Source organism: Saccostrea echinata, unplaced genomic scaffold (genome assembly GCF_033153115.1).
Source record: "Saccostrea echinata isolate AGI-Se365-2 ecotype Australia unplaced genomic scaffold, CSIRO_AGI_Sech_v1 ptg000051l, whole genome shotgun sequence".
NCBI classification, from domain to species: domain Eukaryota; kingdom Metazoa; phylum Mollusca; class Bivalvia; order Ostreida; family Ostreidae; genus Saccostrea; species Saccostrea echinata.
In genome coordinates this window covers 336,636-353,984 of record NW_026889800.1, presented here as the reverse complement: position 1 = coordinate 353,984, position 17,349 = coordinate 336,636, and positions in this window count along the sequence as shown.

The following is a 17,349-nucleotide window of genomic DNA, read 5'->3' as shown; positions in this document are numbered from 1 at the left end:
AAAGTAGGAGATGGGAGGCATCATGATGATGGTGAGTGGTGTCCCTTTTCCCTCTATTCCTCCTTTCTAACATGTCTGTTCATTATTAACCTGTCTTGCTTCTTTCCCATTCTCTCTGCTCATTAACATGTGTTTATTATTAACCATTTCCTATCTGCTTACTAACATGTTCTACCTTTTTAACATATTTTTCATTCACCCGTCTTCCTTCTCTGTAACTTATGAACCCTGTGTCTAAATATTTTTTCACACACCGGTATTTAGACGTAGGGTTCATGAGTTTAACATTTCATACTTCCTATTAACAGGTCTCTCATTTTCAGTTAACCCCCCCCCCTCCATTATTAACCATTTCCTATCTGCTTACTAACATGTTCTACCTTTTTAACATATTTTTCATTCACCTGTCTTCCTTCTCTGTAACTTAAGAACCCTGTGTCTAAATATTTTTTCACACACCGGTATTTAGACGTAGGGTTCATGAGTTTAACATTTCATACTTCCTATTAACAGGTCTCTCATTTTCAGTTAACCCCCCCCCCCTCCATTATTAACCATTTCCTATCTGCTTACTAACATGTTCTACCTTTTTAACATATTTTTCATTCACCCGTCTTCCTTCTCTGTAACTTATGAACCCTGTGTCTAAATATTTTTTCACACACCGGTATTTAGACGTAGGGTTCATGAGTTTAACATTTCATACTTCCTATTAACAGGTCTCTCATTTTCAGTTAACCCCCCCCCCCTCCATTATTAACCATTTCCTATCTGCTTACTAACATGTTCTACCTTTTTAACATATTTTTCATTCACCCGTCTTCCTTCTCTGTAACTTATGAACCCTGTGTCTAAATATTTTTTCACACACCGGTATTTAGATGTAGGGTTCATGAGTTTAACATTTCATACTTCCTATTAACAGGTCTCTCATTTTCAGTTAACCCCCCCTCCATTATTAACTATTTCCTATCTGATTACTAACATGTTCTACCTTTTTAACATATTTTTCATTCACCCGTCTTCCTTCTCTGTAACTTATGAACCCTGTGTCTAAATATTTTTTCACACACCGGTATTTAGACGTAGGGATCATAAATTTAACATTTCATACTTCCTTATTAACAGGTCTATTCCTATTTTCCTCCCTCCCTTAGCATGTTTTTCTCATCAATATTCTGTCTTTATTTCCTATTTTCCTCCCTCCCTTAAAACATGTTTTTGTCAGTATTTACCTGCCTTGCTTATTTCCTATTTCCCTCCCTCTCTTCTGACATGTTTTCCTGATTATTAACCTCTCTTGTTTATTTCCCATTTCCCTCCCTCCCTTATAACATATTTTTCCTCATTATTAACATGTCTTGATTATTTCCCATTTTCTTTCTTCCCTTATAACATGTTTTTCCTCATTATTAACCTCTCTTGTTTATTTCCCATTTTCCTCCTTCCCTTATAGCACGTTTTCCTCATTATTTACCTGTCTTGTTTATTTCCTATTTTCCTCCTTCCCTTATAACGTTTTTCCTCATTATTAACTTCTCTTGTTTATGTCCCATTTTCCTTCCTCCCTTATAACATGTTTTTCCTCATTATTTACCTGTCTTGTTTATTTCCCATTTTCCTCCCTCCCTTATAACATGTTGTTCCTCAACAGTAATCTGCCTTGCTTATTTCCTATTTTCCTCCCTCCCCTCTAAAATGTTTTTCTCATAATTATTTCCCATTTTCCTTTATCCTCTTTAACATGTCTTCATTGTTAATGGTTTCCCCCCCCCCCCTCACCTGTTCATTGATGTCCATGATGCATTTGATATTTTGGTTCTGAGTTTTTAGGGAGTTTTGTGTTTTTTGTTTGTCTGTCAAAGCAGTAACCTTTTGCATATTTTGCTTATTTTCTGTTATGACTTTTTTATAAATTCTAAATTCATTTTTATCATTTGGCTTGGTAGTAAATTAATACTTTGGTTTTTTTATATATCTGGTTTCAATATTAATTTTGCTACATTTTGCAAATGTTAGAATTTTGGCTTAATTTAGTAATTCTTTGATACAAATGATGATGCACTGGTGATAAAACATTGTTTATTCATTATTGAAATTTTCAGTATTCAAATTAACATGTTTATTTGCTCTATATTTTCAAAGTTTATTGTTTGAAAGTCTTATCTGCACACAAAACTCCGTCTGCCACAAGATATGCCTTGCCTCAGTGCCTCAGTCCAAAGTAGAGTCTGAAGTAAGTGGTTTCTTGTCGTCTGGTCATTGTCAGTATTTATGCATGAGTGGTGGTGGGTTTCTTTGAGCTCACCTCAACAAAGTTTTGGAGCGTTTACATGTGTTAAATATGTGACTTATGCTATACTTGTGACATCTACATCAGCGTATAGAATTAAAGTTTTGGAGTGGAGTGTTTATATGCGTTAAGTATGTGACTAATGTAATACTTGCGACATCGACATTAGCATATCGCGTATAAGTTTTGGTGCGGAACATTTATATGTGTTATGTTTTCTACGTAGTGTGATCATTGGGAGTTGCATGGATGATCTATGCAATTTGTTCCATTTCCTTTTTACGTGACTGCATTACTTAACTATAACTTTTGTTGAGGTGAGCTATGTAATCTTTGATTACTTATGTTTTTTCACATGCAAAAAAAAAAAAACAAAAAAAAAAAAAAAACAAAAAAAAACAAAAAAAAAACAAAAAAAAAAACAAAACAAAAAAAAAAAAAAAAAAAAAAAAACAAACAAAAAAAAAACAACAAGAAAACAAAAAACATCAAAGGTGTGTATCAATAATTCCTGTTTTTGCAAATGTGATCCAAGAAGAAGCAAGGTATTGCAGAATCTTTGTCTTAAACCCTGAAAATGATGTGTCCCAGGTGCAAGAAAAGGTGTTAAGTGGACTTAAAGAATCTTATAAAAAGGGACAGGTTAGATTCAGGAGATATTCCTAGTATGGAGGCAGTAATTCGAGTCTGTAAATTACTGTCTGAGAAAGTATTTAGAGTCTGTAGAATTAAATATCGAGACAGTATTTAGATTCAGGAGAGTTTCCAGTATGGAGACAGTATTTCGAGCCTGTAGAATCAAATATTGAGAGAGTATTTAGATTCAGAAGAGTTTTCCAGTATGGAGACAGTATTTAGATTCAGGAGAGTTTCCTAGTATGGAGACAGTATCTAGAGCCTGTAGAATTAAATATTGAGACAGTATTTAGATTCAAGAGAGTTTCCCAGTATGGAGACAGTATTTAGAGTCTGTAGAATTAAATATCAATACAGTATTAAGATTCAGGAGAGTTTCCCTGCATGGAGACAGTATTTAGAGTCTGTAGAATTAAATATCGATATAGTGTTTAGATTCAGGAGAGTTTCCTAGTATGGAGACAGTATTTAGAGTCTGTAGAATTTAATATCGAGACGGTATTTCGATTTGGGAGAGTTTCCCAAATTGTAGACATTATTTAGAGTCTCTAGAATTAAATATCGAGACAGTATTTAGATTCAGGGGAGTTTTCCAGTATGGAGATAGTATTTAGAGTCTGTAGAATTAAATGTCAAGACAGTATTTAGATTCAGGAGAGTTTTCTAGTATGGAGGCAGTATTTAGAGTGTGTAGAATTAAATATCAAGACAGTATTTAGATTCAGGAGAGTTTTCTAGTATGGAGACAGTATTTAGAGCCTGTCGAATGAAAATCGAGACAGTATTTAGATTCAAGAGAGTTTCCCAGTATTGAGACAGAATTTAGAGTCTGTCGAATAAAATATCGAGACAGTATTTAGATTCCGGGCAGTTTTCCTGTATGAAGACAATATTTAGAGCATGTATAATTAAATATCAAAATAGTATTTAGATTCAGGCGAGTTTCCTAGTATGGAGACGTTATTTAGAGTCTTTAGAATTAAATATTGAGACAGTATTCAAGATTCAGGAGAGTTTGCCAGTATGGAGACAGTAATTAGAGTCTGTAGAATTAAATATCGAGACAGTATTTAGATTCAGGAGAGTTTACCAGTATGGAGACAGTATTTAGAGTCTTTAGAGTTAAATATGGAGAAAGTATTTAGATTCGGAGAGTTTTCCAGTATGGAGACAGTAATTAGAGTCTGTAGAATTAAATATTGAGACAGTATTTAGATTCTGGCGAGTTTCCTAGTATGGAGTCAGTATTTAGAGTCTGTAGATTTAAATATTGAGACAGTATTTAGATTCAGGAGAGTTTCCCAGTATGGAGAGAGTATTAAGAGTCTGTAGAATTAAATATCGAGACAGTATTTAGAGTATGTAGAATTAAATATCAAGATAGTATTTAGATTTAGGAGAGTTTCCCAGTATGGAGAGTATTTCTTGTCTGTAGAATAAAAAATCGAGACAGTATTTAGTTACAGGAGAGTTTCCCAGTATGGAGACAGTATTTAGAGTCTGTAGAATTAAATATGAAGACAGTATTTAGATTCAAGAAAGTTTACCAGTATGGAGAACGTATTTAGAGTCTGTAGAGTTAAATATTGAGACAGTATTTAGATTCAGGAGCGTTTCCTATTATGAACAGAGTATTTAGAGCCTGTAGAAATAGAAATCGAGACAGTATTAGTATTCTAGGGAGTTTCCCAGTATGGAGACAGTATTTAGAGTCTGTAGAATTAAATATTGAGACAATATTTAGATTCAGGAGAGTTTCCCAGTATGGAGAGAGTATTGAGAGTCTGTGCAATTAAATATCGAGACGGTATTTAGATTCAGGGGAGTTTACCAGTATGGAGACAGTATTTAGAGCCTGTAGAATTAAATATTGGAAGATTATTTAGATTCATGAGAGTTTTGCAGTATGGAGACAGTATTTCAAGTCCGTAGAATTAAATATCGAGACAGTATTTAGATTTTGGGAGAGTTTCCCAAATTGTAGACAGTATTTAGAGTCTGTAGAATTAAATATCGAGACAATATTTAGATTCAGGGTAGTTTACCAGTATGGAGACAGTATTTAGAGCCTGTAGAATTAAATATGGGGACAGTAGTTAGATTCAGTAGAGTTTCCTAGGATGGAGACAGTATTTAGAGTCTGTAGAATTAAATCTGGAGACAGTATTTAGATTCAGTAGAATTTCCCGGTATGGAGACAGTATTTAGAGTCTGTAGAATTAAATATCGAGACAGTATTTAGATTCAGGAGAGTTTCCCAGTATGAAGAGAGTATTCAGAGTCTGTGCAATTAAATATGGAGACAGTACTTTGATTCCGGAGAATTTCCTAGTATGGAGACAGCATTTAGAGTCTATAGGATTAAATATCAAGACAGTATTTAGATTTTGGAGAGTTTACCAGTATGGAGATAGTATTTAGAGTCTGTAGAATTAAATATTGCAACGATATTTAGATTCAGGAGAGCTTCCTGGTATGGAGACAGTATTTAGAGCCTGTAGAATCAAATATGGAGACAGTATTTAGATTCAGGAGAGTTTTCTAGTATGGAGACAATATTTAGAGTGTGTAGAATTTAATATCGAGACAGTATTTAGATTCAAGAGAGTTTTCTAGTATGGAGACAGTATTAAGAGCCTGTCGAATGAAATATCGAGACAGTATTTAGATTCAGGAGAGTTTCCCAGTATGGAGACAGAATTTAGAGTCTGTCGAATAAAATATCGAGACAGTATTTAGATTCAGGGCAGTTTTCCTGTATGAAGACTATATTAAGAGCATGTATAATTAAATTTCAAAATAGTATTTAGATTCAGGAGAGTTTCCTAGTATGGAGACATTATTTAGAGTCTTTAGAATTAAATATCGAGACAGTATTTAGATTCAGGAGAGATTCCCAGTATGGAGACAGTATTTAGAGATTGTAGAATTAAATATCGAGACAGTATTTATATCTGGGAGAGTTTCCCAAATTGTAGACAGTATTTAGAGTCTGTAGAATTGAATATCGAGACAGTATTTAGAGCCAGGGGAGTTTACCAGTATGGAAACAGTATTTAGAGCCTGTAGAATTAAATATTGAGACAGTATTTAGATTCAGGAAAGTTTTCCAGCATGGAGACAGTATTTAGAGTCTGTAGAATTAAATATTGAAACAGTATTTAGAATCAGGAGAGTTTCCCAGTATGGAGACAGTATTTAGAGTCTGTAGAATTAAATATTGAGACAGTTTTTAGATTCATGAAAATTTACCAGTATGGAGACAGTATTTGGAGTCTGTAGAATTAAATATTAAGACAGTATTTAGATTTAGGAGAGTTTCCCAGTATGGAGGCAGTATTTAGAGTCTGTAGAATTAAATATCAAGACAGTATTAAGATTCAGGAGTGTTTCCCGGTATGGGGACAGTATTTAGAGTCTGTAGAATTAAATATCGAGACAGTATTTAGATTTGGGGCAGTTTCCCTGTATGAAGGCAATATTTAGAGCCTGTAGAATTAAATATCAAGACAGTATTTTGATTAGGGAGAGTTTCCCAAATTGTAGACAGTATTTAGAGTCTGTAGAATTATATATCGAGAGAGTATTTAGATTCAGGAGAGTTTACCAGTATATATGGAGATAGTATTTAAAGTCTGTAGAATTAAATATGGAGACAGTATTTCGATTTGGGAGAGTTTCCCAAATTGAAGAGAGTATTTAAAGTCTGTAGAATTAAATATCGAGACAGTATTTAGATTCAGGGGAGTTTACCAGTACGGAGACAGTATTTGGAGCCTGTAGAATTAAATGTTGAGACAGTATTTACATTCAGGGGAGTTTTCCAGTATGGAGAATGTATTTAAAGTCTGTAGAATTAAATATTGAGACAGTATTTAGATTCAGGAAAGTTTTCCAGTATGGAGACAGTATTTAGAGTCTGTAGAATTAAATATCGAGACAGTATTTAGATTCAGGAGCGTTTTCCAGTATGGAGACAGTATTTAGAGTCTGTGGAATTCAATATCAAGACAGTATTAAGATCCAGGAGTGTTTCCCGGTATGTGGACAGTATTTAGAGTCTTTGGAATTAAATATCGAGACAGTATTAAAATTTGGGGCAGTTTCCCTGTATGAAGGGAATATTCAGAGCCTGTAGAATTAAATATCAAGACAGTATTTAGATTCAGGCGAGTTTCCTAGTATGGAGACAGTATTTAGAGTCTTTAGAATTAAATATCGAGATAGTATTTCGATTTGGGAGAGTTTCCCAAATTGTAGACAGTATTTATAGTCTTAGAATTGTATATCGAGATAGTATTTAGATTCAGGAGAGATTACCAGTATGGAGACAGTATTTAGAGCCTGTAGAATTAAATATCGAGACAGTATTTATATCTGGGATAGTTTCCCAAATTGTAAACAGTATTTAGAGTCTGTAGAATTAAATATCGAGACAGTATTTAGATTCAAGAGAGTTTCCCAGTATTAAGACAGTATTTAGAGTCTGTAGAATTAAATATCGAGACAGTATTTAGATTCAGGAGAGTTTCCTAGTATGGAGACAGTATTTAGAGTCTGTAGAATTAAATATCGAGACAGTATTTAGATTCAGGAGAGTTTGCTAGTATGGAGACAATATTTAGAGCCTGTAGAATTAAATATCGAGACAGTATTTAGATTCAGGAGAGTTTCCTAGTATGGAAGCAGTATTTAGAGCTTGTAGAATTAAATATCGAGACAGTATTTATATTTGGGAGAGTTTCCCAAATTGTTGACAGTATTTAGAGACTGTAGAATTAAATATCGAGACAGTGTTTAGAGTCAGCGGAGTTTACCAGTATGGAGACTTTATTTAGAGTTTGTAGAATTAAATATTGCGACGGTATTTAGATTCAGGAGAGATTCCCAGTATGGAGACAGTATTTAGAGTCTGTAGAATTAAATATCGAGACAGTATTTAGATTCAGGAGAGTTTACCAGTATGGAGAAAGTATTTAGAGTCTGTAGAGTTAAATATGGAGACAGTATTTAGATTTAGGAGCATTTCCTAGTATAAAGAGAGTATTTAGATCCTGTAAAAATGAATATTGAGACAGTATTTGTATTCTGGAGAGTTTCCCAGTATGGAAACAGTATTTAGGGTCTCTTGAATTAAATATTGAGATAGTATTTAGATTCAGGAGAATTTCCCAGTATGGAGTGAGTATTGAGAGTCTGTACATTTAAATATCAAGACAGTATTTAGATTCAGGAGAGTTTATCAGTATGGAGACAGTATTTAGAGCCAGTAGAATTAAATATCGAGACAGTATTTAGATTCAGGAGAGTTTCCCAGTATGGAGATAGTATTTAGAGTCTTAGAATTGTGTATCGAGAGAGTATTTAGATTCAGGAGAGATTACCAGTATGGATACAGTATTTAGAGGCTGTAGAATTAAATATCGAGACAGTATTTATGTTTAGGAGAGTTTAACAAATTGTAGACAGTATTTAGAGTCTGTAGAATTATATATCGAGACAGTATTTAGATTCAGGGGAGTTTGCCAGTATGGAGACAGTATTTAGAGTCTGTAGAATTAAATATTGAGACAGTATTTAGATTCAGGAGAGTTTCCCAGTATGGAGAAAGTATTTGGAGACTGTAGAGTTAAATGTGGAGACAGTATTTAGATTCAGGAGCATTTCCTAGTATAAAGAGTATTTAGAGCCTGTAGAAATAAATATTGAAACAGTATTTGTATTTTGGAGAGTTTCCTAGTATGGAGACAGTATTTAGAGTCTGTAGAATTAAATATTGAGGCAGTATTTAGATTCAGGAGAGTTTTCCAGAATGGAGACATTATTTAGAGCCTGTAGAATTAATTATGAAGACAGTATTTAGATTCAGGAGCGTTTTCCAGTATGGAGACAGTATTTAGAGCCTGTAGAATTAAATATCGAGACAGTATTTCGATTTGGGAGAGTTTCCCAAATTGTAGACAGTATTTAGAGTCTGTAGAATTAAATATCGAGACAGTATTTAGATTCAGGAGAGATTCCCAGTATGGAGACAGTATTTAGATCCTGTAGAATTAAATATCGAGACAGTATTTATATCTGGGATAGTTTCCCAAATTGTATACAGTATTAAGAGTCTGTAGAATTAAATATGGAGACAGTATTTAAATTCAAGAGAGTTTCCCAGTATTAAGACAGTATTTGGAGTCTGTAGAATTAAATATCGAGACAGTATTTAGATTCAGGAGAGTTTTCCAGTATGGAGAAAGTATTTAAAGTCTGTAGAATTAAATATTGAGACAGTATTTAGAGCCTGTAGAATTAAATATCGAGACAATATTTAGATTCAGAAGAGTTTCCTAGTATGGAAGCAGTATTTAGAGCTTGTAGAATTGAATATCGAGACAGTATTTATATTTGGGAGAGTTTACCAAATTGTAAACAGTATTTAGAGTCTGTAGAATTAAATATCGAGACAGTGTTTAGAGTCAGGGGAGTTTACCAGTTTGGAGACTTTATTTAGAGTCTGTAGAATTAAATATTGCGATGGTATTTAGATTCAGGAGAGATTCCCAGTATGGAGACAGTATTGAGAGTCTGTAAAATTAAATATCAAGACAGTATTTAGATTAAGGAGAGTTTACCAGTATGGAGAAAGTATTTAGAGTCTGTAGAGTTAAATATGGAGACAGTATTTAGATTTAGGAGCATTTCCTAGTATAAACAGAGTATTTAGATCCTGTAGAAATGAATATTGAGACAGTATTTGTATTATGGAGAGTTTCCCAGTATGGAAACAGTATTTAGGGTCTCTTGAATTAAATATTGAGATAGTGTTTAGATTCAGGAGAATTTCCCAGTATGGAGAGAGTATTGAGAGTCTGTACATTTAAATATCAAGACAGTATTTAGATTCAAGGAAGTTTACTAGTATGGAGACAGTATTTAGATTCAGGAGAATTTCCCAGTATGGAGTGAGTATTGAGAGTCTGTACATTTAAATATCAAGACAGTATTTAGATTCAGGAGAGTTTATCAGTATGGAGACAGTATTTAGAGCCAGTAGAATTAAATATCGAGACAGTATTTAGATTCAGGAGAGTTTCCCAGTATGTAGACAGTATTTAGAGTCTTAGAATTGTATATCGAGACAGTATTTAGATTCAGGAAAGATAACCAGTATGGATACAGTATTTAGAGGCTGTAGAATTAAATATCGAGACAGTATTTATGTTTAGGAGAGTTTAACAAATTGTAGACAGTATTTAGAGTCTGTAGAATTATATATCGAGACAGTATTGAGATTCAGGGGAGTTTGCCAGTATGGAGACAGTATTTAGAGTCTGTAGAATTAAATATTGAGACAGTATTTAGATTCAGGAGAGTTTACCAGTATGGAGAAAGTATTTAGAGACTGTAGAGTTAAATGTGGAGACAGTATTTAGATTCAGGAGCGTTTCCTAGTATAAAAGAGTATTTAGAGCCTGTAGAAATAAATATTGAGACAGTATTTGTATTATGGAGAGTTTCCTAGTATGGAGACAGTATTTAGAGTCTGTAGAATTAAATATATAGGCAGTATTTAGATTCAGGAGAGTTTTCCAGTACGGAGACAGTATTTAGAGCCTGTAGAATTAATTATGATGACAGTATTTAGATTCAGGAGCGTTTTCCAGTATGGAGACAGTATTTAGAGCCTGTAGAATTAAATATCGAGACAGTATTTCGATTTGGGAGAGATTCCCAAATTGTAGACAGTATTTAGAGTCTGTAGAATTAAATATCGAGACAGTATTTAGATTCAGGAGAGATTCCCAGTATGGATACAGTATTTCGAGCCTGTAGAATTAAATATCGAGACAGTATTTATATCTGGGATAGTTTCCAAAATTGTATGTAGTATTTAGAGTCTGTAGAATTAAATATTGCGTCAGTATTTAGATTCAGGAGAGATTCCCGGTATGGAGACAGTATTTAGGGTCTGTAGAATTAAATATTGAGACAGTATTTAGATTCAGGAGTGTTTTCCAGTATGGAGACAGTATTTAGAGCCTGTAGAATTAAATATCGAGACAGTATTTAGATTCAGGATCATTTCCCAGTATGGAGAGTATTCAGAGTCTGTAGATTTAAATATTGAGACAGTATTTAGATTCAGGGCAGTTTCCCTGTATGAAGACAGTATTTAGAGCATGTAGAATTAAATATGGAGACAGTATTTAGATTCTGGTGAATTTCCTAGTATTTAGACATTATTAAGAGTCTGCAGAGTTAAATATCGAGACAGTATTTAGATTCAGGAGAGTTTCCCAGTATGGAGAGAGTATTTAGGGTGTGTAGAATTAAATATCGAGATATTTAGAGTATGTAGAATTAAATATCGAGATAGTATTTAGATTCTGGAGAGTTTCCCAGTATGGAGACAGTATTTAGAGTCTGTAGAATTAAATATCGAGACAGTATTGAGATTTAGGAGAGTTTTCCTGTATGGAGACAGTATTTAGAGTCTGTAGAATGAAATATTGAGACAGTATTTAGATTCAGGAGAGTTTTCCAGTATGGAGAAAGTATTTAGAGTCTTTAGAATTCAATATGGAGACAGTATTTAGATTCAGGAGTGTTTCCTAGTATTGAAACAAGTATTTAGAGCCTGTAGAATTAAATATCGAGACAGTATTTAGATTCAGGACAATTTCCCTTCATGATGACATTTTTGAGAATGTGTAGAATTAAATATCAAGACAGTATTTATATTCTGGTGAGTTTCCTAGTATGGAGACAGTATTTAGAGTCTGTGGAGTTAAATATCGAGACAGTATTTAGATTCAGAAGAGTTTACCAGTATGGAGACAGTATTTAGAGTCTGTAGAATTAAATATCGAGACAGTATTTAAATTCAGGAGAGTTTCCTAGTATGGAGACAGTATTCAGAGTCTGTAGATTTAAATATTGAGACAGTATTTAGATTCAGGGCAGTTTCCCTGTATGAAGACGGTATTTAGAGCCTGTAGAATTAAATATCGAGACAGTATTTAGATTCTGGTGAATTTCCTAGTATGGAGACATTATTAAGAGTCTGTAGAGTTAAATATCGAGACAGTATTTAGATTCAGGAGAGTTTCCCAGTATGGAGAGAGTATTTAGGGTGTGTAGAATTAAATATCGAGATATTTAGAGTATGTAGAATTAAATATCGAGATAGTATTTAGATTCTGGAGAGTTTCCCAGTATGGAGACAGTATTTAGAGTCTGTAGAATTAAATATCGAGACAGTATTGAGATTTAGGAGAGTTTTCCTGTATGGAGACAGTATTTAAAGTCTGTAGAATGAAATATTGAGACTGTATTTAGATTCAGGAGAGTTTTCCAGTATCGAGAAAGTATTTAGAGTCTTTAGAATTCAATATCGAGACAGTATTTAGATTCAGGAGAGTTTCCTAGTATTGAAACAAGTATTTAGAGCCTGTAGAATTAAATATAGAGACAGTATTTAGATTCAGGACAATTTCCCTTTATGATGACATTTTTGAGAATGTGTAGAATTAAATATCAAGACAGTATTTAGATTCTGGAGAGATTCCCAGTATGGAGACAGTATTTAGAGCCTGTAGAATTAAATATTGAGACAGTATTTTGATTCAGGAGCGTTTGCCAGTATGAAGATAGTATTAAAAGTCTGTAGAATTAAATATCAAGACAGCATTTAGATTCAGGAGAGTTTCTCATTATGGAGACAGTATTTAGAGTTTGTAGAGTTAAATATCGAGAGAGTATTTAAATTCAGGAGCGTTTCCTAGTATATACACAGAGTATTTAGAGCCTGTAGAAATAAATATCGAGAAAGTATTTGTATTTTGGAGAGTTTCCCAGTATGGAAACAGTATTTAGGGTCTGTAGAATTAAATATTGAGATATTTAGAGTATGTAGAATTAAATATCGAGATAGTATTTAGATTCTGGAGAGTTTCCCAGTATGGAGACAGTATTTAGAGTCTGTAGAATTAAATATCGAGACAGTATTGAGATTTAGAAGAGTTTTCCTGTATGGAGACAGTATTTAGAGTCTGTAGAATGAAATATTGAGACAATATTTAGATTCAGGAGAGTTTTCCAGTATGGAGAAAGTATTTAGAGTCTTTAGAATTCAATATTGAGACAGTATTTAGATTCAGGAGAGTTTCCTAGTATTGGAACAAGTATTTAGAGCCTGTAGAATTAAATATCGAGACAGTATTTAGATTCAGGAGCGTTTGCCAGTATGAAGATAGTATTAAGAGTCTCTAGAATTAAATATCGAGATAGCATTTAGATTCAGGGCAATTTCCCTTCATGATGACAGTTTTTAGAATGTGTAGAATTAAATATTGAGACAGTATTTAGATTCAGGAGAGTTTCCTAGTATGGGGACAGTATTTAGAGCCTGTGGAATTAAATATCGAGACAGTATTTAGATTCAGGAGAGTTTTCCAGTATGGAGACAGTATTTAGAGTCTGTAGAATTAAATATCGAGACAGTATTTAGATTCAGGAGAGTTTGCCAGTATGGAGACAGTATTTAGAGTGTATGGAAATAAATATCGAGACAGTATTTAGATTCAGGAGAGTTTTCTAGTAATGAAACAGTATTTAGAGTCTGTAGAATTAAGTATTGAGACAGTATTTAGATTCAGTAGAGATTTCCAGTATGGAGACAGTATTTAGAGCCTGTAGAATTATATATCGAGACAGTATTTAGATTCAGGGCAGTTTTCCTTCATGATGACAGTGCTTAGAATGTGTAGAATTAAATATTGAGACAGTATTTAGATTCTGGAGAGATTCCCAGTATGGAGACAGTATTTAGAGCCTCTAGAATTATATATCGAGACAGTATTTAGATTCAGGAGCGTTTCCCAGTATGGAGACAGTATTTAGAGTGTGTAGAATTAAATAACGAGACAGTATTTAGATTCTGGAGAGATTCCCAGTATGGAGACAGTATTTAGAGCCTGTAGAATTAAATATTGAGACAGTGTTTAGATTCAGGAGCGTTTCCCAGTATGGAGAGAGTATTAAGAGTCTGTAGAATTAAATATCGAGACAGTATTTAGAGTATGTAGAATTAAATATCAAGATAGTATTTAGATTCAGGAGAGTTTCCCAGTATGGAGAGTATTTCTTGTCTGTAGAATAAAAAATCGAGACAGTATTTAGTTACAGGAGAGTTTCCCAGTATGGAGACAGTATTTAGAGTCTGTAGAATTAAATATGAAGACAGTATTTAGATTCAAGAAAGTTTACCAGTATGGAGAACGTATTTAGAGTCTGTAGAGTTAAATATTGAGACAGTATTTAGATTCAGGAGCGTTTCCTATTATGAACAGAGTATTTAGAGCCTGTAGAAATAGAAATCGAGACAGTATTAGTATTCTAGGGAGTTTCCCAGTATGGAGACAGTATTTAGAGTCTGTAGAATTAAATATTGAGACAATATTTAGATTCAGGAGAGTTTCCCAGTATGGAGAGAGTATTGAGAGTCTGTGCAATTAAATATCGAGACGGTATTTAGATTCAGGGGAGTTTACCAGTATGGAGACAGTATTTAGAGCCTGTAGAATTAAATATCGGAAGATTATTTAGATTCATGAGAGTTTTGCAGTATGGAGACAGTATTTCAAGTCCGTAGAATTAAATATGGAGACAGTATTTAGATTTTGGGAGAGTTTCCCAAATTGTAGACAGTATTTAGAGTCTGTAGAATTAAATATCGAGACAATATTTAGATTCAGGGTAGTTTACCAGTATGGAGACAGTATTTAGAGCCTGTAGAATTAAATATGGGGACAGTAGTTAGATTCAGTAGAGTTTCCTAGGATGGAGACAGTATTTAGAGTCTGTAGAATTAAATCTGGAGACAGTATTTAGATTCAGTAGAATTTCCCGGTATGGAGACAGTATTTAGAGTCTGTAGAATTAAATATCGAGACAGTATTTAGATTCAGGAGAGTTTCCCAGTATGAAGAGAGTATTCAGAGTCTGTGCAATTAAATATGGAGACAGTACTTTGATTCCGGAGAATTTCCTAGTATGGAGACAGCATTTAGAGTCTATAGGATTAAATATCAAGACAGTATTTAGATTTTGGAGAGTTTACCAGTATGGAGATAGTATTTAGAGTCTGTAGAATTAAATATTGCAACGATATTTAGATTCAGGAGAGCTTCCTGGTATGGAGACAGTATTTAGAGCCTGTAGAATCAAATATGGAGACAGTATTTAGATTCAGGAGAGTTTTCTAGTATGGAGACAATATTTAGAGTGTGTAGAATTTAATATCGAGACAGTATTTAGATTCAAGAGAGTTTTCTAGTATGGAGACAGTATTAAGAGCCTGTCGAATGAAATATCGAGACAGTATTTAGATTCAGGGTAGTTTCCCAGTATGGAGACAGAATTTAGAGTCTGTCGAATAAAATATCGAGACAGTATTTAGATTCAGGGCAGTTTTCCTGTATGAAGACTATATTAAGAGCATGTATAATTAAATTTCAAAATAGTATTTAGATTCAGGCGAGTTTCCTAGTATGGAGACATTATTTAGAGTCTTTAGAATTAAATATCGAGACAGTATTTAGATTCAGGAGAGATTCCCAGTATGGAGACAGTATTTAGAGATTGTAGAATTAAATATCGAGACAGTATTTATATCTGGGAGAGTTTCCCAAATTGTAGACAGTATTTAGAGTCTGTAGAATTAAATATCGAGACAGTATTTAGAGCCAGGGGAGTTTACCAGTATGGAAACAGTATTTGGAGCCTGTAGAATTAAATATTGAGACAGTATTTAGATTCAGGAAAGTTTTCCAGCATGGAGACAGTATTTAGAGTCTGTAGAATTAAATATTGAAACAGTATTTAGAATCAGGAGAGTTTCCCAGTATGGAGACAGTATTTAGAGTCTGTAGAATTAAATATTGAGACAGTTTTTAGATTCATGAAAATTTACCAGTATGGAGACAGTATTTGGAGTCTGTAGAATTAAATATTAAGACAGTATTTAGATTTAGGAGAGTTTCCCAGTATGGAGGCAGTATTTAGAGTCTGTAGAATTAAATATCAAGACAGTATTAAGATTCAGGAGTGTTTCCCGGTATGGGGACAGTATTTAGAGTCTGTAGAATTAAATATCGAGACAGTATTTAGATTTGGGGCAGTTTCCCTGTATGAAGGCAATATTTAGAGCCTGTAGAATTAAATATCAAGACAGTATTTTGATTAGGGAGAGTTTCCCAAATTGTAGACAGTATTTAGAGTCTGTAGAATTATATATCGAGAGAGTATTTAGATTCAGGAGAGTTTACCAGTATATATGGAGATAGTATTTAAAGTCTGTAGAATTAAATATGGAGACAGTATTTTGATTTGGGAGAGTTTCCCAAATTGAAGAGAGTATTTAAAGTCTGTAGAATTAAATATCGAGACAGTATTTAGATTCAGGGGAGTTTTCCAGTATGGAGACAGTATTTAGAGTCTGTAGAGTTAAATATCGAGACAGTATTTAGATTCAGGAGAGTTTCCCAGTATGGAGACAGTATTTAGAGTCTGTAGAATTAAATATGAAGACAGTATTTAGATTCCCAGTATGGAGACAGTATTTAGAGTCTGTAGAATTAAATATGAAGACAGTATTTAGATTCAGGAGAATTTCCCAGTATTGAGGGAGTATTTAGAGTCTGTACAATTAAATATTGAGACAGTATTTAGATTCAAGGGAGTTTACCAGTATGGAGACAGTATTTAAAGCCTGTAGAATTAAATATTGGGACAGTATTTAGATTCAGGAGAGATTTCCAGTATGGAGACAGTATTTAGAGCCTGTAGAATTATATATCGAGAGAGTATTTAGATTCAGGAGAGTTTCCCAGTATGGAGACAGTATTTCGAGTCTGTAGAATTAAATATCGAGACAGTATTTAGATTCAGGAGAATTTCCCAGTGTGGATGGAGTATTGAATGTCTGTACTAATAAATATCAATACAGTATTTAGATTCAAGTGAGTTTACCAGTATGGAGACAGTATTTAGAGCCTGTAGAATTAAATAGTGAGACAGTATTTAGATTCAGGGGAGTTTCCCAGTATGGAAACAGTATTTTGATCTTGTAGAATTAAATATCGAGACAGTATTTAGATTCAGGAGAGATTCCTAGTATGGAGGCAGTATTTAGAGCCTGTAGAATTAAATATCGAGACATTATTTAGATTCAGGGTAGTTTCCCTTCATGATGACAGTTTTTAGAATGTGTAGAATAAAATATTAAGACAGCATTTAGATTCAGGAGATTTTCCTAGTGTGGAGGCAGTATTTAGAGCCTGTAGAGTTAAATATCGAGACAGTATATAGATTCAGGAGCGTTTCCTAGTATAAAAAGAGTATTTAGAGCCTGTAGAAATAAATATTGA